The sequence below is a fragment of the Trachymyrmex cornetzi genome, unplaced genomic scaffold, assembly GCF_001594075.2.
Source record: "Trachymyrmex cornetzi isolate Tcor2-1 unplaced genomic scaffold, Tcor1.1 scaffold385, whole genome shotgun sequence".
Taxonomy (NCBI): domain Eukaryota; kingdom Metazoa; phylum Arthropoda; class Insecta; order Hymenoptera; family Formicidae; genus Trachymyrmex; species Trachymyrmex cornetzi.
In genome coordinates this window covers 264731-289123 of record NW_017298586.1, presented here as the reverse complement: position 1 = coordinate 289123, position 24393 = coordinate 264731, and the positions used below count along the sequence as shown (strand labels likewise).

The 24393-nt window shown below is 35.5% G+C and overlaps 1 protein-coding gene across 2 annotated transcripts in view; it reads left to right on the top strand.

Moving 5' to 3' along the window:
* sfl (N-deacetylase and N-sulfotransferase sfl) overlaps positions 1-24393 on the top strand; it is a 140936-nt gene that overhangs the window by 86159 nt on the left and 30384 nt on the right. The gene's annotated exons all lie outside the window — the stretch shown is intronic.

Here is a 24393-nt window from a genome sequence, read left to right as displayed (position 1 = left end):
TTTTTTTTGGAAAAAAACTATCCTAGATCTTGTTGTAATTCTCCCATAACGCTGATTCGAATTTTTCAAAAAATTCCCGGCATTTATCATTCCGCGACGGAGATTCCGCAAATCCCGGTTTTACTACATCGTCGGCGATGTTATTTCGTGAATGTCGGTATAAAAATTAGAAATGCAGATTTCTCGACCATCCTAAAGTCCGGACAGTTTTTACGTTATTATACGGGTTCCGCGAATATTTTAAAACCATTTTTCCCATCTAGGGAATCAGAAATCTGCACAATGTCGATTCATAAATATCGTGAAATCAATTACTTCGTTTTGTACAATCATCTTAACTTCGTACTCAATCCGATGTACTGAATCTTTATATTTCGAAGAATAAAGCATCTTGAAATATCTTTTATAAAATCACCGGGAGGATGTCGATTGGAATAACGTGTATTAATAATAGAGAAGATAAAATGCGGCGGAAAATAATCGTTCATTTAGAGCTAGAATATTCTACATTTCAGTACGTAATTTTGCACGGTTACATGAATATTGTTAATATGTAACGATATAAATTGTTAACAGGTAAACATAGAGGGTGGTAGTATAAGTACTCCGATATTTGGATGACTTGTTAAATAAATATAAACGTACGATAAATAGAGAATATACATAACATGGCGTAACTAGGTATATAACGAAGCTGTATCGGGCAAAATTTCGTATCTATGTACAACTACGCGCGAGATTTCACGTTTCCATTCCGCGAAAATTGCATGATACTACAAGCGTGCCCGAAAAGTTCGAATTCGCTATTGGGGATGTGGTATATCGCGACTTCATGATGTGCATTCCTTAAACGGTAATAGCCGAGCCAAAAGCCTGTTATAGAAGTCGAGGGATGTATAGGACCACTCGAAACTTTGACGCTCGATGAGAGAGAACTTAAGCCGGATGTGTCCTCGGATTTCGAAATAGGATAAGGTCCTAAGAGAGATCAAGGGCGGGAGAAAGAGAGAGAATGAAAGATGGAAAGGGGGTGAGAGAAGGGGATAGGGGCGGAACTCGCCTACGTATTCTCTCTCGATTATCTCCCGATTCTTCCGCAGTTGATCAAATAATAATGATGGGATAATGCGATCCGTTGCCTGCTTCCGCAGGCCTTCGCGCTTATCGGGAATTATAGTGGCGCAGCAGCGTGACACGGTGCACATGAGAGAGCACATTGTAGTTTAGAGCTCAACACGAGATAGAGACGAATAGCGATTAGGGGGCTTGCACGCTTGTACCATCCTTCGCCGTAGGAGGAACGAATAACATGCGGCGTACAACACGGCTCGATACGAAGTGAACATGCGGGGTGTGCGTATCCCCGTAAACTGGCGTGCGATGAAGCAGTGTTCTCACCTGTGTGTTAGAGAGAGAGAGAGGGAGAGGGCATATCGGTATGCCGATATGATCGGAAAGGTAACCAACAGCCCGGGCATCAGTGATACGAGAGCTCACGAGAACACGAGGGAACCGCACCACCAACCAAGCTCGTCGCGGTGGTATCTCATTTGCTTTATCCGGCGCAATTTCATAATCGATACCGGCGCCTGAGGGTAAGGGGGGAAGGGGACAGGGGATCGTCCACGCTGGCCGTATAGCATCCACCTATGCATGTACGGCGTCAGGCAAATTTTGTTGTCGGAGATTGCGAAGTGCAGATATGGAAAGCGTCGCGCCAGATCGTGTTCCGCCGCGAGCCGCGTACTATGTACACGTACGTGTACGTCGACGCACAACGGTGTACATAATGAAATATTTATTGATGCGCGCCGTTCCCTTTGCGTGCAGAAGAGCATCACTATGTCTGCCTTACGCCGTGTATATATACATGCACGTAATGCGATATGGAAAAGTTTTGAATCTGGAATCCAGCTGCGCTAGATAAAATGCGATATCTTGCCCCGGGATACTCTTTCGAGCCCGAGACGTAAGAAAAATAGGGGCGGAGGAAGAAGTTTCTATAAGCGAGTTGAGTTTTCAACCCGTTTTACCTTACATACGAGCGCAACGTCTGTTTTATCTTGCCTGCAGCTTTTATTGCTTATTAACTGCTTTTATGTGCGCTCATATCGCTTTATCGATTATGCCCACATCACGGACGATGAATAATGCAGATACAAAACATACAAGATGCTTCAAATTACTGAAAGTCTGTTCTGTCGACTTTTACGTAAAGATTTTATAAGATATACAAAATGAATATTAGAATGTATATACGAAGAATTGCTTGGTATTGAAAATTAATCTCTTTATGGAGGTAAACTTCAATAAGACGGGTTACAAAGGGAAACTTTCATAAAGAATACAGAAATTCCGATTTAACACGACTTCCTGGCGCATATAAAAATCGATCAAACAGTCAAGTGTCAATTGTGTTTATCGCCGATATTCTATTCGACACATGACAATCAGTTCTCTTTCATCCCTCACGATATTTTTAGTTCGTTCCCCATTGATAGGATTTCTCGATGCATATCTGTCTATCGAGAAGCCTTCAATAAAAGTTCGCGTGAAGAAAGAAATCTTCTCAATCAAGAGAACGATGATATCGATTACGCTACTCCAATACCAGCGTGTCATCCCCTTCGAGTTATGCGTATCCCAATATACTAACATACGCGACGTGGTCTTCGTTAAGCTAGAATCACACGATACATGATTTCTTGAATGATAAGCATGCATGCTGCTATACCTGCTTTGATGCATGCACATATTCTGAAGGTGCGATCCACTTAACGCTGCAAATGCTTCTCGTTGATTAATCAGAAAAAAGAATCTTACGAGTTGATCAATCAAAGAATACTTCAAAACATTTGCAGCATTGAGTGGATTGCACCTCTATACCGAAAGAACAATTTTGCTGAAAATTACATCTAAAAATTTAACTAGCTACAGATCAGAAAATAATTTTGCTGGACTAGCAAAATAATTACATGGGAATTTTAAGCATGATGAGCAAAAAATTTTAAACATTCTTGCAACCAATTTCAGCGTCCAACAAAATTATTTTTAAATCTGCATCTAATTAAATTTTTAAATACTTCAGCAAAACCTTTCTCTGTAAACTACGTGCATCAGAACAGGCATAGTAGCATGCGTGCTTATCATTCAAAAAACCGTGCACCGTTTGATTCCAGCTTTATCCTTATCATCGAGAAAGAAAAAAAAGATGGCGACCGTGTGAAGCATAAACGTTCCACGTCGCGTATCGTCGAGGCGGGCGTGCTGATCAATCTCTGTGACGCATATTTTTTCATCGCACGCATCGGCGAGTTTCATCTCAAATCCGTCTTTTCATTTCTCGACTCATCTCGCCTTTGTTCCGTCACGCTTCTGGTACACGTTGTCTCGCAATTTCTCTTGATTTCTCGTCCGTTTCCCGCGTATTCTCGTCTAGATACTCCCGTATATTCGTTGACTCGTACGAAAAATAGATGAATACAGTGTCACGGATCCGAAGGTGTCTTGTTGAGAACACGCGGAGACGCGACGGTGTTAAGCCATCTTACCTTATCGCACTGCACGAATTACGGCGCATTTTTAACTTCTCCATAATTTATAGGAGAGAAAACGGTGTCATGTACACGTGCCCGCTATGTATACACGCACGGGGCTGAATTTTTAATAGCGGCTGTGCCCGTCTCCGTGATTTCCGGCACACACGTTATAATATGCGCGATACGGTCGTTCGCGCGGAAGTAACATCTCGGCGCGGAGGTATTTCGGAATTACAGGGAAAAATATACGGCGTTTATTCAGCCTTTCGCAGAGGGGAAACCACCGATGGTGCTTCGAGGGAGATTGCGCACGCACGCGCTGCCGTTTATTTTCAAACCGTAGAAGAAAGTCAACGTCTGTCACGTAAACCCCGCTATTTATATCAAGCCAAGTTGCGTACAACGTGTACAAGTGTCGCGTAATTACTTGAAATATTACCGCCTTGAATAAGATAAAGAGGTATTGTACATTCTCGAGAGAGGTACAGCGCCGCTCGCGCTATAAGGTTTGATTTCATTCCTTAGTCGTTGCAGCTTCCATCTAGTACAGACGAACCGGGGAACTCTTGATATATTACCAGCATAAATTCTTGTAATTCAGAAAAATACGTAAGACATAATTATACGATAGTTGTACTAATTAAAAAAGATATTTTTCGGGTACAGAGAAATTTTATGACATTGTGACGATGACTGTTCAGTCTCACGTTTTATATCGTATCTCTTTTATCCGCTTTTCCGAGCGTTACAGTTCGCAAATATACCCGCGGCGTAAAAATAACACAGCTAGTCTGTGGTATCTCCATAATTAAATGGACGACGCAGCTAATAATACGACCAGGAACAGACAGTTATCATGACATAAGTAATACAAACCCCGATGGTATAAGAGCAAGAAACTTCCCGTTTAATATGACAAAGACAGTGATATTGATTCAGCTATGTAGAATATTTTTAAACATCACATGCATGATACAGTTGACTATTTTTACCATTTGTACGTAATGTACATATCTTTGCATAAGAAGCGAAAACTATAAAATTGTTTTTGAGACAATGTTTTTCTTTAGCATATTTTTCCTTAGCAGTGATTTTTTGTCTCAATGTTTTTGTCGATTAATTACACTTAACTTTGGACATTAGATTATAAAATGCACATAGTTTATAATAATCTTTAACCTGTGAATGGTCACCTGAGTGTTTTTATATAGTGGCGAAAAAATATGAATGTAAAATATTATTTTTAATATATATTGTTTTATATATTTTTTCTTTTTTAGTAACTATGTTTTACTAACTTTTAAATACACAATTCTATCGAAAGCTCGCAATAAAAAAGCATTATATTAATAAAAATTTTTATTTTTTAGGAATATTGATATAAGCTACTTAAATGTGCTTATTCTATACAATATTTGTTTGGTTTACTTTTTTCAGAAAATTATGATTAAATATTTATAATGTTCTCAAATATTAATAAATCTGAAAACAATATATAATTTATTGTCAATAATAGTGATTTTAATTGAAATGTAAAAACATTCCAGATTTTATGTAATCGCACTTATGTAAAAATAATCAGATGACTATTCTCAGATTTAGGAAATAAATTTTAACCCTTTATGTAAGAAAAACTTAAGTTTAGATTATCCCACTGATTGTGAGAAAAATGTTTGGTTGGATTAATTGGAATTTTGGTTGAAAATGGACGAATCCGAATTTTCTGGTTGATTCTACTAAATTCTGATTGTGATAACCAGAATTTTGATTGATATAATCGAAATTTTCTGGGTCGTCCATTTTCAAGTAAACATTTTTCTCAGTGTAACGGTTGAAATAGGTACTAAGGGATGATTGACGATGTGGTGGAATACCAGTAGATTTAAGGCTTTCGGAAACGCAGAAAAGTGCCACTGTTTACACACGATGTACTTGTTCCTTTACGTGAATTTGTCAGCATTTATGCGAACGTGACAGTCTCTGCTCGTTTGTATTCGGATCTAGCAGCTATTAGAGATTTCTACCTGTCGCCTCACTAGCCCGCTCTCTTCTCAAAGAGTTACACGTCGTTGAACACGTATTGAGACATTACTGCACCGTACACATGTATATTCTCGCGCACATCGCGACATGACGTATGACCGACAACGGCCGGACTTCGCGGATTTCCGTTCGAAATAAATATGTATCTGTCCGACGCATCGTTACATACGACATGACGAAGGTCTTGCGCTCTGGAAATATATTTTTCTCCACCCGACACCCGCCGCATACGGGAGGAACAAGTAGGATAAAAAAGTATCCAAGCGGCCTTGTGCTGAACTATCACTTTGCAAATCGCATTAATAACTTTCCAACGCACATCGTAATATTTAGTTAACTATTAATGTAACAGCGATATTTTGACGCTTTTTGTGAAACGAAGGTAAATTAAAAAAACTTTTAACCCTTTGAAGTTGCACAGTAAAAAAGAAAATGTTAATTTTAACATTTTTTACATGTCCCAGGAGATCCACTCTAAATTTTAAGTTAAAGTAACTCATTCTTGTGTTATTTATTAACGAACTAGTAATGTTAAATAATAGACATAATACTTTACATTTATATTTGTTATTTCGACTTTAAAGGTGATTTAAAACTAATATATAAAATAAGTAGAGTACATAGAAGAGTAGTTGCAGTAACTCGTAAAAAAATGTTAAACATTTTTGTTCGTATAATGTGAATGAAAAAATTCTTAGATATTAAATTAACTTTGAGATATATAGATTGATTGAAACAATTGTATTAAAAACACTCAAAATAATATTCCATTTTCAATTGACATACGCAATTGTTAAGTTAGAAAGGTGACATGAATCTAATACATCAAAATGTTATAAAAATGATAAAATATCAGTCGTATGTTTATTTTACATTGAAGTAATAATCAAAATGTGGTAACACAAGAAAAATTCTACATATGGACGCACGATTTTTTACTGTGCGATAAAGTCTATTGGAACCACTCAATTATATTCTTCATATTACATCTACTAATTTGAATTCTGTTATTAAAATAATTTTGTTATTGAGATAAATTTAGTATGTATTTTTTTATATGAGTTATGTCATTTTTATTTCTTAAAAATAATTAATGCTTTGTAATCAACAAATATTAAATTTCAAACTGTGTTAATAATTGTATTACAGATTTTGACCCGCAGCTCCGGAAGATTAAAGATTTAAATAATTCACACATCAAGCGATATTTTTTCTTCGATTTATAATCATAGGATTTATTATTTCTGAATACGATATTTTATATTGAACAATTTTTTCCCGAATAACTGGAGCGACAAGTGTAGAAATATCGTCATAAAATAACTTGAAATAACTTTTATGTTGAATTCATGCCAATGGATAACATGATTTACTTACTTCTCGTACCGGTAGCATTAGTCACAATCGTTAAATGGAATTCGTAATCCTTGTCAAGATTACGCAATATACACATGATGATTCAGTCCTGTCGGTTTGGCACTATCTCCACTCGTTAGAGTCATTACATATACAGACTTTGTAATCTCCCCCACAATATTAAATGTATGGCGGATATGAATAATAAGCATTTTGCATATATATTGCACACACACACACATATATATATATATATGTGTGTGTATATATACATTGATCTATTTGCTAATACGCGTATACAGAGTAAAGTCATCGAGATTAATTTTATTATGCGGGAAAATTATATCACAAGCACACAAAATAATATATATCCAATTTAATGTGGACTACCGAATATTTGCAAATTGATCATCGTGCGTATTAATTCATCTTTTAATATTTTAATTAGTAATCGAGCAGTCATATCATAAACATTTATTATGGAAGGAGAAAAAAGATTAAATCTCATTTATATGATTTTTCATTTTTAATAACTATATGAAATGTGATTATATATAACTACTGTGCATATATAAATATAGCATACTCTTTTGCCCAGTGAACATACGAATATTATGGAAATTCTCATAGAGAAATAAATGAGTTGGTAAACGAAACGAGTATTGCTGAAAGATTGGCGGATGTAAAACAAACTACCTGAGTACTCAAGTGAGGCGCAGAACCGCATGCAAGAGGGTCGCTAAATTAAAACCCTCATCAAGGATTCAAACAAATTCCAGTTCTATGTCGAACAGATTAGGGCCCTGGGCCGTGCCAATTCGAGACTGCCGTTTTAAGCCGGCGGAAATCAAGCGGGTGAATTACCGGCTTGATTAATACTCTCGGCGGTTTTCGCCTAATTATCCCGGGAGCCCTGTAATTAATGGCAGTCGGGGAAGCGCTACCCGAGCTAATCGTATTTTTATTTCCACGTACGGAAAAGTGGCGGTTTTGGATTGATAAATTCTCGTGGGACAGAGATTCAAGAGAGACACCACGAAAATAAGGCGAGCAATTAATATGGACTGAGAAAGCAATGAAAGGCGAATACCGGCCAATTGGAAAACAATTATAGCGGTGATCGATACAAAAGTGTCGCGAGAAAAAGCGGAAAATTCATCTTCTCTCAGTAGAAGATTGATTGTAGCCCGCTTGCCCGGTTCTGAGAACCGTAATAATTATCGCCATGCTCAATTACGTCGTTGCGTACCTGTCCGATCGTAAAATCCTTCATTTGTTTTGACCTCGCAATCAGTGTTGCTGCTGGTACCGGTCGTTTCTCGTGCCTTCTCGTATCATCGAAATAATTTTTCTTTTTTGACCTACGTATCGTGTCGATCAATATAAAAGAACCATTCTTTCTAGTGCTAAATTTTCTCGACAGAAATTTCATCAACGTACAAATACATAAAAATTAAAACCGCAAAAACATTTAAGATGTATTGCTGATTAACGTTTAAAATTAAATTATTATTTTAAAAATTAATTGTAAATTAATTTTTAAAAAAAGTTACTTTTTAAAAGTCGTTTTTAAATAAGTTTTAAGTGTTAACATTCTTACTTTATTTGTCATCATTAATGACTGTAGACCTACAAACAGTGTCAGCAGTTATTTTAATAAACTTTAGTAGTAGTTATTAAAATGGTTGTCAGTAATATTAAAAACAATATGTTAGAAAAAATTTTTTTATTAAAAAATTAAGTTTTATATTTAATTCAAATGGTGCGTACTTCAAAAATTAATCCTTAAGATTACTAATATATTTCTCATTAATAAAATTAATTTACACACGTTTTGTTAATACATATACATATTTTGTTTATACTTATTAAAAATTGCAGATTTTCCTTTTTTCAATGCAATTTTTATTTCTTCAACAATTGAATACATTCGAAAATGACAACTTACGTTCAACAATTTCCCGTGGGACACCCTGTAGTTTACTTTACAGTAAATTTACAGAACACAAAATACTTTAAGATTATAACAAAGAACATAGTATCAAATACGAGAAGTAAAGCAAAACATTCAGGTTTTGCATCAGCAAAAGTTCTATAACAAACAATTGAAAATTTATTAAAACACCGTAATTATTATCGGTACCTTAAAGATACCATTTCATGCAGCTAATAAAAGCTGGCGTTTTATCCTCACTCCATCAATTTTCGTATACAGCGAAGTTACGCTCAAAGTTCGATATTGTTCTACTGATATCGAAACATCGCTGAAAGCTGAAATGCATGGCATGTCATATATTCATTTGTAGAATATAGCAATATAAATATTATCGTAAATATATTTTATTTTATATTGAATCAAGTGTCATTAAGTATCATTAAGTGTGTTTTTAACGATCATGGCTGATAATTTTTTGGTAATACCCAAAAATTAAAGCTAGCGCAGATACGCTCCATGGAAAGAAAACAGGAGAAGAACAAATAGCTTTTAAAACGCTACTTTGGTTTTGGTGGCGTTGGAGGTAAAAAGCCAGATTTCCTTCGCTGCATGAAATTGCACCTTAAATGGTTAATTATATTTCTTTACATGCTAATCTACTATAAACCGCTCTCAAAATTTCGACATTTTTTACGATATTGGTTCCATTGTTAAACCTTATACCGACCTGTATTTTTTCTCATTCGTAAAACGAAGCCGTGATTACACGGCTTCTATGTGAGTAGAATTTCACATTTCCGTTATAGTAGAAACGTTTCTCTTCCCGGCTGACCCGTTTAATTGTCTCGACAGGTTTCACCGAATTTCGTTGTGGTTACATGTTCCTCCCGCCCTTTCCACCTTCGCAACCTCCACGGACGCGACATATAAAGTGTCGGCGTAATAAATACGTCTCCACCCTGTCTTCGGATGTCACTTCCGCCTGGGAAAGCGCGGAAATTCAGCGAGACGACGTAATTCTGCAACGTGCAACGCATCCACATGTGTCGGGTCGTGAACGTTTCGCGGTCGGATCGTTTTATGTATTTACCCTCCGCACTCGTGGATACCTTTCCGTGCGAATAATTTTCGACGGATTTATTAATTACGCGTTTCAATCATTTTGTATGTTTTCCGTGTATTTTCGTGGTTCAACGAGCGACTGGCATTGCGAATTTATTACTTTCATACGACAGCGACGGGTGGGGAAAGGGGAAAATGATTTATTTGCCGAATTAATGAAAAGGCAACAAAAGCGGTAATCGCCTTTGCAAAGATACACAGTTTTGATATCACGGTAACGAAGAATTTATCGAACTTTAATAATCACCTCTGTCACGAAAAATAGCCTTCAGCCTTAAAAGAACAGAGAAAAGATCGTTTCATTATTACGGTTTGGACCTCGTCAAAATACACGATAACGATGAAATGCAGTAAAAAAGAAATATAAACCAAGACCGAACGGGACAGTGACTATTGGCCGTGAGAGCAGAGAGCGTTATTACTCTTTGATCTGCACTTCTCCAGAAAATGGAGTTCCACGGGTGAAATGCATAAATAGCAAAGCCGTATTTCTTTGTGATCCTTCGTTCTGCGCCTTCGATCAGGTCTCAAAACACGTTTGCAGCGGCGTCGAAGAGTCGTCGGGATCTCGCGCGAGAGAAGACGAACGTGTAAAGGGGATCAAAGGCGCAGGGAAGCCCGAGAAATTCATAAAGCGCTTCTTAAGCTGGCATAGAAGAACATCAGTCAGTGACCTTCTTGCGTCGGTGAACGATCCGGCTTGCCCTCAAGAGGATTCGCCGGGGAGTTCGTTTAGTCGGAACGGCAGTCGATGGCTCCGTATACGCCAGAGTTCAAAGCTCCCTTGGAACGTCGACGAATATCACCCCCCTTTTTGCCAGATATATATCCCTCGCGGAACTTTCAAGCCCGCTACATCCGAGTACCCCTCTTATCGACCTCCATTCAATCGGCGGATGAACCCCACCCGCGCCTTCCTGCTCGCGGATCTTCCGTTCTTTCTCTTTGTCTTCAGCTAAAGACTAGAGGGATTGAGATAATACGACTTGTCCGTAACCGCGATCGAGCCGATAGAAATCTGAGAAGCTGAAAAATGTGGTTAAACGGCGCATTACACGCGGCGCGTGAGAGATTTTTCTTGTAATACTTTTCTCGCTTTAGTAAATAAATCGAATTCTGCAATATTTATGTTATATGCTCTACTATATTATTCTCATAATATTATTAATAGATGTAAGTTCTTAAAATATTAGATATTTATAATGCCTTTAAAAATAAATATTTATCTTTATATTTATCTTTTTTAAAAATTTTCGTGAAATATCTGTTTCAAAATTATTAATTTTTTATTGCGATGTATGGTATTATTTGCAAAGCCTATATATAAATCATATTTATATACAGATTCTCTCCATATAATTAATAATCGAATATTATGATTAATCGAATATGTCGACATATTAATATTACTAAAATAATTCAAAAACATACACTAATGAAAAATATGTCAGGTATCGATAACTTTCCTGTTCTGATTGACATGATATTTGGTTAGTCACACCTTATTAATATTTTATAAAGAGAGACGGATTTAATACTATAATTTATTAATAACACGTGCTTTCAGCAGATTGGCACATGAAAAATAAATGCTGCTGCCACCATCGATTTCCATATTAATATATTTTTTGATGGAATAATATTCTACCATTTTCATCATTTACATATATTTTAATCTTTTTAACATAATTACAGAGTGATACTAGTGATATTCATTCGCAAAGGTGTGTGTGTCACTAATTGCGTATTCTGTATGCACAAAATGCCCAAACACACTGAATATATTTCTTTTTATCTGTGGATTTTCCCGCTAATTCGCGATATATCTCTTTTAACAATAAAGTTCGATAGAGCTCTTGAATTGTAAGCACGCTTACAATAAAAACATAGAGATTTTCTCTATTAATTAAATTTTCTAAAACTTCTCTTTATCAACAGATTTTTTCTGTTTTAGCTCAAATGAATCTTTTACGAAAATATCAAAAGTTCGATCGCTCTTGAGTTATAAGCAGTTTACAGCAAAAAAGATTTCCTCTAATGAGATTTCTCTAATTAAATTTTCTCCCAAACTTTTTTAGTTTATTTTGTTAACAAAAATTTGAGTGCATGTCATATTGAATATTAAAAAGTTTAAAGCGACCAATTACGAGACGCGCTATACACTGGATATTTCAAGATTCGATTGAAATGATTGGAAAGTTAAATCTTGAGATTGGAGGTAAATCAGCAAATATCGTTAAAGAGATCTGATTTTTCACCGTTAAATAAAAAAAAATCGCGAGTTGGGCGTATCGCAGTGCGCAAATGCTGGCGCGGTAACGAACGAAAAGGATCGACATTAACTGCATGAGGTGAAGAGGTTTACGACTGTCCATCAAGATTTCAAATCGTTTGCAGCGCGCGGGAGCGCGAGCATTCTCCCAACTTTCCGTGAAAACTCAACTTTTGTAGGAATACGTAATTTCGCTCTTCGGCAACGTATAGAAACGGTTGTTGATGAGCGATGCTAGGCAGCCTGCCGGTGCTCGCCGCTCTTCTTCCACGCTGCGCTTATATATCGTGCTCGATGAAACGAGTCGCGCCAAGTTGCTAACATTCACAAGGATTCAACTGCGATATTGCCGTTTCTTTGGACTGCAGTTTCACGAGGAAGATCATAAAACGGCGCGAGTAGGCTATGAAATTAACTTCTGCCACTCGTCCACGCTTTGCGGATAAATCACGCAAGACTGGATCCCCGCAAAGACGTGCACCGCACGGTACAATCGGGAAATCGCTGATTCACTCGGCGATCTATTCTCTTCGCTTCTCTCTTTGGTGAGGTCGCATTAAGCTCAAGATCGAATTTCAACTACGCACGAGAACAAATCAAATATCGTTCGCTGGTATATAAATGTTTCTAGGACGGATTTGAATTATACATGAAAAAGAAGATGAAATATTCGGTTACTTATCTCCAACGTAATATCTGAAATGTATTATATATTTTCACTTCCTCTAAATCGTTTTTATTTTTTTATTTTTAATGACTACAAAAAGATTTAAGGACTTTGATTAAAAATTATCTTATTAGAAATTATTGAATTTTTGCACATTAAGTGATAAGAACTCTATAAACGGGATTTGATATCACTTTAAGTTTGGCGTCTCCTTTCGCTTAGGTCCAATCAACGAAAGTTAGAAATAACTACAAGCTGTTTTCTTTGCTTGCAGCTGTTTCGAAAATCTCATAAAGCATGACCGAGTTAAGGAATTAAATTGCACAACTGGCGAAAAGTGGCGAATTGTCGAAAGAACTTCTCAAAATCCAATAAGTGCAGTACAGAGGAAAGATTGAAACATCTTAAACATTGTGAACAAAACTAGCAATCGCAATGTTACTGTTATATTATATATTTGACAATTATAATCATGGCTAAAGATTATTCCTTTTTTATGATAAATTAACAATTATGATACTTGGTGATCTATATATTTAAGACGGGAAGTACGTTTTAAAAGAGAGTAAGCTTTTTAAATTGCTTTCTCGCGAAACCGACTATTTATCGTTCCTAGTTTCATCTATTATTTAGAGAGGTTCGCATCCAACGTTGAATCAAGAAAGATCTTTCCCTCGGCTAAGCTGGAGATCCCCCTTGAACCTCCGAGCACCCTTCTTTCTACCGTAAGGCTTCTATTCAATTCCGAATGAATTTCCAGCTCTCTCACATGCTTTCTATTTAGCGCTCCACCTTTATTCACGGAAAGGGTCGAACACAGACAAAACGGCATAATAAAGTCTACGTACGATCGCATTCCACGTAGAAGGGGATAACCTCTACCCTATACGCTTTTCTCGACACAAAGCTACGTACGGACGTAATTATCCACCAGACATATATGTATTACCGCTATTCACATATGTTTTTTTTCTTCTAGACATAAACGACTAAAGCACAATGAAAAGAATACGCGAAATATTAAAATAAAATTGTTCAGTCGGTCAGTGGACCGGAAAACTTTCTGATAAAGCATCATATATGATTTAGATATGCACCGCTATATAAGAGTACTTTTAATGAGTTATTCACATTTTAAAATCGATATAACAATTCCCTCACTAATTTATATTATAATTTCAGTATAACAAGAAAGTTTTTAAAAGATCAGAGATAATATTTCTAAAACGGAAATATTAAAAAGCAATTCAACTATAATTATCTATATAATAAAATATTTAAGAATATCAAATATACTTGTGACAATTAAAAAAATTTATATCATGTAACATCATATTGCATTACGAAAAGATTTAAAAACTTATAATATGATATTTAAATCGTTAAAAATATAAACGGATTAATGCAATATGAATTTGAAGGAAAATGAAATAATAAAAATTATAAAAAAGGATGATAAAACAATTTATAACTGGGTTTGATTTCCTGTTACAATATCTTAACTATTTTCCAAAAATGGTAGTCTTTGTCGGGCTCGGCTTTGGAAGAAAAATGAATCTTTTATGAACCAATACACGTATAGAGGTTGCGCGATTCTCTTTGGACATCTCTTGCAAGTTTGATTCGAAGAGAGGCCGAACCATCCTGTGATGAAGAATCATCATTGCCTTGGTACCCTTGAAATATTCCCTCGAGAGCGCTCTACCCGAAAGAGCCTGTCCTGTGCTGATCCGAATATCCGTTACATCTCCACAACTTCGTGTGATTTTCTGTCACGATTGGCACTCTTGCTCGTAACTTTGTTTCCCAATTTCGTTGCCGCATCGCCTACCAACTGCGCATACAAACTTATCGGATCGTGCACAAAATTTCACAAAACTTGTCTCGGCAAACGGGGTTCTTTTCTCCCTTCCTCCCCCCTTTTTCCTCGACCAACTAGGGAAGAAGCATCGATGCGACCGACGGTGCGCTGCCAGTAGGGTGGTCGCTTTTCTCCCGTAACGGTATGATTTATTCAGAAGGTGGGAGACGTACACTTGGTAGCTCTCAAAGCACAACCTGCAACTAAATATCACGGTCTCGAATCACCGGCTTCGCTGCCCCCATCGGTGTATTCTAATCAAAGACGTATTCTGGCATGCTCTAATCTAATCTAATTTTGACTCGGGCATGGAACGAGACGAGAACGATAAACCGGGACTTGATGGCACGACTCATGAATTAACGAGTAAGCGATGTCTCGGATTAAATGGCGATTTATTATTGGTATAATTGATCGAGTTATTCAGAGAGACGTTTTATTAGGAATTTTAATGTTCTAAAACATAATTGAGTTGCTTGCAATGCAAATCAAAATTAATGTTATAAAAAAAACATAAACAATCAACGGAGTTGCTTTGACATACTGTACAAAAGGTTTGATTTTAGATATATTATTTGCTCAAATAAATGCAGAAGACTGTGTGACATATGTGAATCATTTTTAAATTATTCGGAGTATTCTCGAGAAGTTGACATCCATGCAGTAAATATCTATACAATAGGGACACGGTTGAGACATCGCATACAAAATAACGGTGGCAGACAAGGTAACTCGTGAGATCCGAAATTTTTCTTCATGAATAATTCTTGACGTTCCCCCGTGCATTCGTTTTCTTGAACGGACTGAATGCGTCTCAGAAATCTAGAAACCACTGGTCAATCCATGACCCATGACCTTGGCGAAACACACGACATGTCTAGTCGATTATTCGTTTTCATTTTCTTTCTTTCCCTCTCCCCGGTCTCTTTTTCATCAAAATTCACTGTACGTATACGTATCCCTTAAAGGACACGGAGGAGAGTGTAAATGGGTTATAAAAAGATTTATCTTGATGTCTACCTAAAACATCGTTCAATAGAATGTTTAGTTTGTGATAAAAAAGTGATAACTCAAAATTAATGACTTTTCAGTAGAACATTTTTTTTTAAATGACGGTGGATAATTTCTCTCTTTCTTAACTCTTTCTCGGCAAACGGGATTTCTCAGCAAAAGGATTTCTTAACCCTTGATGCACATGATTAGGTTATTTGTGTCCTGCATATTCTTCATGTCTATAATAGTCTAAGTTAATTAATAAATTAGAGTCATCATTATATCATACCTTTTAGATTAATCCGAGACGATTTCTTATTTTTTTACGTGAACGCGATCACCTGAGATTTTTACATTCTAGTTAAAATCATTATTATTAATAATATATATTGATTTTTTTCTGATTTATTAGTTGAGAATATTATATGGATACAGATTTAATTACAATTTTTAAAAAAGTAAGTAAAAATCAAACAAATATTAAACAGAATAAAACATATTAAGTAGCTTATATTAATTATGACAGTATTTATGAAAAATAAAAATTTTAACAATATATAAATAATATAAAGATAATATAAAATAAATAATATAAAGTGAATAATACAAAGATTTTTAATAAATATAACGCTTTTTTTTATTGCGACTTTTCGATAGACTTGCATATTTAAAAATTTGTAAAGAATAGCTACTAAAAAAGAAAAAAAAACAATATTAAACAATATCCATAGACAAAACAATATTTTATAACAATTCACTTTTTTGCCGTTGGAGTAAAAAATATCTCAGGTGACTATTCCCAGGTAAAAGTTTATTATTTATTACACAAATATATTCGCGTGAAAGTTATTTCAGCTATGTCGACAAATTCTTCATATAACATTTCGTACAGAATATCTGAGCGACTGATAGTGGATCGAATAAAATGTAAAAAATGGAATTGTAATCTCTTCATTTCAACATCTCCTTCATTCGTATTCTCGTAGTTTGCGAAACGAAGTGTTCTACAACATCAATACTTCGATCGATACTTCTCTAATAGCATTTACGCAATCATCGTATTTTCTAAGAACGATCCTTCCTCCGACGACGAGAAACTACTTCGTCATTAATTTCAAAAGTATCCACGATCGATATTGGTCTTGCCTCTCGATATCTGTACCGGAAAGTTTCCAAACCCAATCGAACTCTCCGATCTATTTTACAATCGTGGGAATGAAATTGTGAGATGGATGTGGCATCGAGATGTCCGTCTACGATCGCCGTCGGTCGAACGAGCATAACCCTTTTACGGAAGAGGCTTTTAAAATCTCGTACTCGCGCGGCAGAGGAACGAAAATTAAATATCCGCTAAAAAGCGGACGAGATTTCACAGGAGTGCGGTAGCGATCAGTTTGTCAGGAGGAAACGTGAGGCCAGGGAAAAAGAAGATAAAAGGTAGAAGAGAAGAGAGGACGACTGTCACACGGGGACTGTACTCGTATTCAGCCGTTCGCCCGAATCCACTTTTTTTTCCCCACGCTCTCGCAACAGAATGCAAATCGAATAGGAGAGGGAATTTAAAGTCTGCACGGTCCTGTTGACGAACCTGCAAATTAGTGCACGAGCGTCGCCGACATCGACGCCAGCGTCAGCGCCGTGCGGCGTTAATGAGATTCCACGTAGATGAAAGGACCGTGGACGAACGTGGAATTAATGGAATTGTCGAGTCTACAGTACGAAGCTTCATCGATCCCTTTTCCACGGCGCCGGAAACGACTAGCCAACTGATGTCCTATCGAAACGTATTGAGAGACAACTCGACGTGGCTTTCCTTCATTATATTCCGCTGGACAATCCATCGATTAACGACTATCGCTTGTATAGTGTAGCGCGACTGTTTCTCGAAATAATCGGTCGCAAACGTGATTTGCATACTCACTGATAAGAGGACTGATAAAAGCACCGACGCTGCATCGTAATAGTACAGTTTGGATTAGAAAGTTCAAGGATCTTGACTGATTGACGAGATCGACGAATCAATTAATGGATCGATTGGATTAATAACGTACCGATGACAAATAAAAATTTAATGATTCTCCGATTGACTCATGACAGACATGCCTATATATTCATCACACGTACATTTTTTATTATAAGAAAGTATACATATATATGTATCTCTGCAGAAAATTACTGATGGAATTAGAAATTTATACTTTTTGCATAAAAATTAATATTATATAGGTACATATGAAAGTTCAATAAAGTCAATATATATATATATTTGTATATTTAACAATACAATATTATAGTTAAATGAAATTTTTTTCGTGTCATCTTAATTAGTTTTTGAAAACATCTATTTCTTATTCAAATAATTTTTAATTCAAATTCTAAATTTTTGTTTTACTTAGCCACCAACTTCTTGTATTACTTTCAAATACAATATAGGAAAATCTGTAACTTTATGTAATATTTAATACATAAAAGTTACATCTAAGAAAAGACCTTTGTTATGCCTTATATTAAATTCCAAATCCCCCCATATCTCTTTAATTGACGATTATTTTTAATAATTTCAAATATTACCGAATCTCGTTTGCTTTAATTAAAATACGTCACAGAATGTTAATGCAGAACATCAGTTTGATTTTCACGAACTTTAAACGTTGATCTTTTGTCTTCCACTAACTACACGACGAGGAACGCAACGTCTTTTAACATTTGCATTTACTATATCTCCCAGATAGAAACGCTTCTGCAGAATAGCTACATTTGCATTGTCAATAAATACGCGTCGTTGAGGCAGTCGTGCGGTGATAACGCTTTACCATTCCGTTCCTCGAATTCTCGAGGACCTTGACCGATTAAATGGAATTCAACGAGATCGTAAACAGTGAGGTCCGTTTTGTCGTTGCAGAATCACCGACGTGGATAATTCAACCGTTAGACGCGCGCGTGCACGGATGCGTGATAATCGCCGGCGAAAATATTTGCACTGTATTATGCGGTTCGTATGTCCTCCGTGATAGAACGACAATCAGTACACCGGCGCTGTCACATCGTCGTAATTAGGCAAATAAAACGGTTACGAAGTAGATCCGGCGCGATTCAGCTTTGTTTTTGCGCGCTCGAATGCGGCGGCATCGTTATATTATTCATTCACAATTATCGACGTTCTGCTGTATGGATAATCGATTTTACGCAACACAAGCTGAATAATATCTTTTTTGACTCATTAACTCTTAATCGCGATCGATTCATATAGCGCAATTACTCGCGAGAATTATTATAACTCTATTATGCTTTTGGTATATCGTTAATTTAGGGAGTTTGATGTTTAAATTAATAATCTTTCACAGTCTCTAAACCAGTTTGAATGAGTGAACAAGCAATTTTGTGTATTTCACAAGTATTTAATTGTAATTTCGTGTATTTCACGAGTATTTAATTGCACTCACTTCAGTTGAGAATTAAAATTAATTTTCAGCAAATCTGAAAAAAAAGTAGTACGGAAAAGTTATTTCGATAGTCATTCTCTCAACCGAAATAGAAAGTTCTATATATATATAGCCAGATTTCTAAAATAAGGATAACGATTAAAATGTGTATAAAATGTATAAAGTATTAGTATATGGACATGTAACTTTTTGAGTATATCAAGAAATGTCTCAAATTTAATATACATATATGATTTTCGTCACGTTCTAATTATAACGTGCCAATCTTCTTTAAAATTTCCTTCTGCCTAGGTTAACGATTTTACGTACTGTGCCGCAGCGAAACGTTCCGTTAGTACCGAAACGACGTGATTTGCATTGCACCCGATAAATGCGCGTGCCGATAGCACCGTGCATTGCCGATAGCACCGTGCATTGCCGATAACGTTGATCGGTGGAGAACTTCGAGGACGCGAACCGCGTAATCGAATCGACAAATTCAAATGAGCGACTTGGCTGATCTACCAACTCCTCGACGCGATGTTGAATCACTGCCCGAATCCTCCTCGGTTGGGAAACTCGTTACCTATTTAGTGAGACAAAGGAATGACATGTAACTGACTTACGGAGACGTTGAATCCCTTAAGACACTGAATTCTAAATACGTCTTTCGTAGAATGTTTGTGTCTTCATTTGTTTATCTTTTGTAGGATCTTTAGTCTATCTGTTATAAGAAATTGATACTTTTTGAAATAAGAATTACTTAATATTTGAAATTGACAAAAATAGTAAAGAATGAAATCTTACTCTTAAAGATTGAACACTTAACCACTCTCTTTCAAGATTGGCTCAATTTTCACTTTTTAGAGCGAGATTCCGCTTCAAAGAATTTTGTCAGTGTATTTGTGATTTTAATATATTAAAGCACAAAAAATCTTTTACATATTATTATTATTCGATTTGATAATATTTAATTCAGACATAATAATAATTTAGGTAATTGTATACTCTCTAAATTTTTTGGAGTGAAATTTTCACTCTAATCCTGGAGTCACTGACTAGTTCATTCTACATGGAGGAAGTATTCACTTTAATACAGTGAATTCTTTCACACTAAGACAAAAAGTGAAAAGTTTTACTCTTATTTTTAAAGTAAAATTGTTAATGCTCTAAACTTCACTTCAACTTAAAGTGCAGAAATCTCGCCAAATCACGCCTAATGCCTTCTCAGTTCTTGTTCTCGTACAAGTGCCGTTTATAGTTGCCAATTATTAATTGTGTTTAGTTGTTTTGAGTGTATGAACAACGTCAAGTGTTTGACAAATTCGGAAATGAATCTATCAGAGGAAAACTTGTTTATATATTTGTACCTACATAAAATAGAAATCAAAAGGATACGAACAGAGGTTAAGGTATTTAGGTATTTTTTATAGGTACTTTAAGATAATGAAAGAAATTAATTTCTACTGAAAACGTTAACAAAATGTAATAAATCGAAATTTATGTCTTCAATCTTTAATATGTTTATACTCCTGTACAGATAAAGTACTTAAAGATTTCAAGACTTATGCCCAATTTCTTTACTTCCAGATAGTGAAGTTGCGGATAACCTTATCCAGGAGACATCTCCATTGTGTTCTGGGAGATATCTCTTGGATAAAGTTATCTAGAGGTGAAGAAATTGGGCATTAGTCAAAAAATGCCTGCGACTTTATGATTAAGTTACAAAACATCCTCTTTCCAAGAAAAGTCACTCTTTTTAGAGTTGAAGAATAAATCCAAATAAAGAGTGAACAATATCACTCTTTTGAAAAATGAAATTTCGCTCCACTTCGATTGGCGGTATTTTCAGGAATATTTGGAGTGACTTTTCACTCCAAAAAAGTGAGATTTCATTTCCTTGATTTCATCCAAGAAATTTAGAGAGTAGATAAATTATTTAAAAATCTTGTGTAAATTTCTAAAATCACAAAATTTTTTTAATAGTTACGCACACAATATATTCATGGAAAATAAAGTTAGTCTTTCAAAAAAAAAAACATACCAAATTTACAATATATCCTAAAAAAGATAAAATTTTTTAAATAAGTTTAAAAATCTTAAAAAAGGTTATACATTTTATGTAAAGAATTTTCTGTAAATCAAAATCTCCTATATTATATATACATATTAAAAGATAAATTATAAATGTAAAAATGAATGTATATGTATTAATTAATTTGATACTTATATATTTTTTTTCGTAAAGAGCAATTATCGCCATATTCTTGCTGGCGTACAAAATGTTTTAAAAATATTGTATAATAACATATAATACTCTCAATTCTCGTATACAGTCATAAAGGTAACCATTTTGCGTCTCCAAGGACGGATTATAAGTTTCTTTGATCTGAAGAGATTAATAAGCTCTCTTTGCAGTTACGGTCCCAGTGTAACGCCTGAGTGAAAGCAGACGAAATGCAATTATTTATTTAACCATTATGTTTTGCACTTGGTAAATCGTACAGTCATTTTGCGCGATAGCTATCTGATTTTGTTAGTGTCTTGGGAACTTCGAAATTGGACACGACTGATTTAACGTTGAATTGTAGGAAGAACAATATGCCATCATGGCTACCTAAATATTCTGTAGATCAAGGATAGCACGTGTAATGGAGCGCGGAGATTTGTTGCGATCCTAAGCCGATTATTGGATTCAACGAACTCGATAGAATTGTATGAAGCCGATTAATGGTATTGGAAAACACGACTGTACCGCCGAACTTCGATGCGCGTTTGTACAACCGAGAAAGATGGCACACGATTATCCATAGTGCTGAACTTGATTTCTCATGAGAAGTCACTAGTCATTATTTATTAATTCGAGCTTTTCTTCCACTGTGTCTTATTCGACAACAATAGTTCAACTACTTGTTTACCTTTATGGACGGATCTATCTGTCATGAAAGCCGATTATTTTCTTTTTCGATAAAAGGCAATATCTTATAAAACAACGAAGTACTTTACATCCCCTTCCCCCCCATTTACGTCCTATAATTTAAGAAAACTATAATATATTGCTTTATAATATTTTTTATCTGACATACTCTCTAAATTTCTTGGAGTGAAATCTCATTTTTTTGGAGTGAAAAGTCACTCCAAATATTCATGAAAATACTGCCAATCGAAGTGGAGCAAAATTTCATTTTTCGAAAGAGTGAAATTGTTCACTCTTCATTTGGATTTATTCTTCAACTCTAAAAAGAGTGACTTTTCTCGGAAAGAGAATATTTTGTAACTTAATCATAAAAACACAGGCATTTTTTGACTAAGTCTTGAAATCTCTAAGTACTTTATCTGTACGGGAGTACAAACATATTAAAGATTGAAGACATGAATTTCGATTCATTACATTTTGTTAACGTACTTTTCAGTAGAAATTAATTTCTTTTATTATCCTAAAATACCTATACGAGATACCTTAACCTCTGTTCGTATCCTTTTGATTTCTATTTTATGTAGGTACACATGTATAAACAGGCTTACCTCTGATAGATTTCATTCCCGAGTTTGTCAAACACTTGACGTTGTTCATACACTCAAAACAACTAAACCCAGTTAATAATTGGCAATTGTAAACGGCAATTGTACAAAGATAAGAACTGAGAAGGCGTTAGGCGTGATTTGGCGAGATTTCTGCACTTTAAGTTGGAGTGAAGTTTAGAGCATTAACAATTTCACTTTAAAAATAAGAGTGAAACTTTTCACTTTTTGTCTTAGTGTGAAAGAATTCACTCTATTAAAGTGAATACTTCCTCCACGTAGAGTGAACTGGTCAGTGACTCCAGGATTAGAGTGAAAATTTCACTCGAAAAAATTTAGAGAGTATGTAGTGATTATGATGTATATAATTTAATGTTATGTTGAAATCAACTATTTTATTGAATTAGATTAACGTTATGTACATTTCATTATTTATTATTAAAAATATTTAATCTGCATCGTTATTTTGTCATACTGCAAAAGGAATGGCAGACAAAATTAATTGATGATATTAATCGCGACTGCACATCGCCAGATTCCATTTTCCTTACATATGTAAATAAGACAGTCCATCTGATCCGTGTAAGGTGTAACCTCTTCCTTGAATCAATTGCTATCAAGATACCAGAACACGAGGCTTACATACATTTCCGACAAGTCGGGCAGTTCTTCATTATTATCTTTCACCGCAACACGCCGAACGGGTGTACAATTAACAGTTTAGTCCTATCTTGTCAACGTCACGTTTTATAACAGGGTATCGTAATCAAAAGCCGGAAGATAACTATCGCGCTTGCATATAGACCGAATAAATTCACGCCAACTTTTTTTATGTTGAAACAAATGATCGATCGATCAGGCTTTCATCGGTCATCGCCCGCGCAGCATGATCGGCACATGCCATGATGAACTATTGTCGCCCTCCGTATAAACACGAAGATATTGTCCCGCTCGAGACGATCCGTCTTATGACTATGCAGATTTGTCGCAAATCCGCTTTTCGTACGTCATGTTTCGGCACGGCTTGACGATCGATCGATTAACAGCTAGTGGTCATCGCTTGCTGTCTGGCCGCGCCAGTATTGCGTGATTTGCATGCTCGCCGAGTCGGTAGTCTAAGTTGATAGCTTCCTGTGCAATCGCTCTTCCCAGGCAACCGGAGCAATTGGCACGGCAGCGCGAACGATGGCTTTTACGATTGCATCATTTATGAATCTTCGTTCCTTCGAATTATACATGACTCTTGAGAATCTACGCAAGTGTACACGTGTATAGAATTTTAAATTTCCTATACAAGCTTCAAGAGAGAGGTGCAAATAATACCGAAACTTAACTAGTTAAGCAAACTTTAGATGAAACGACATTAAATTTATACATCTACTTAAGTAGAATCTATAGATTTAGATCGACAAAAATTATCTTTTTTAATTTAATTGAGAGATCCATAGAGAAGAGAATATTTTTTTATTTATAAAAAAAGGGTGTGTTAATATAAAATTTTATAAAACAGATATATCAAACGTGTAATTAAGTAATTATATAATTAATACTAAATAGAAGGATTACACTGTTAGAAATGTTCTTAAATTTCATTAACTTTTAATGTACGTTGGTGAATGAAGTTTAATTTCTCTGTAACTGAAAGGACTATTAATGCACA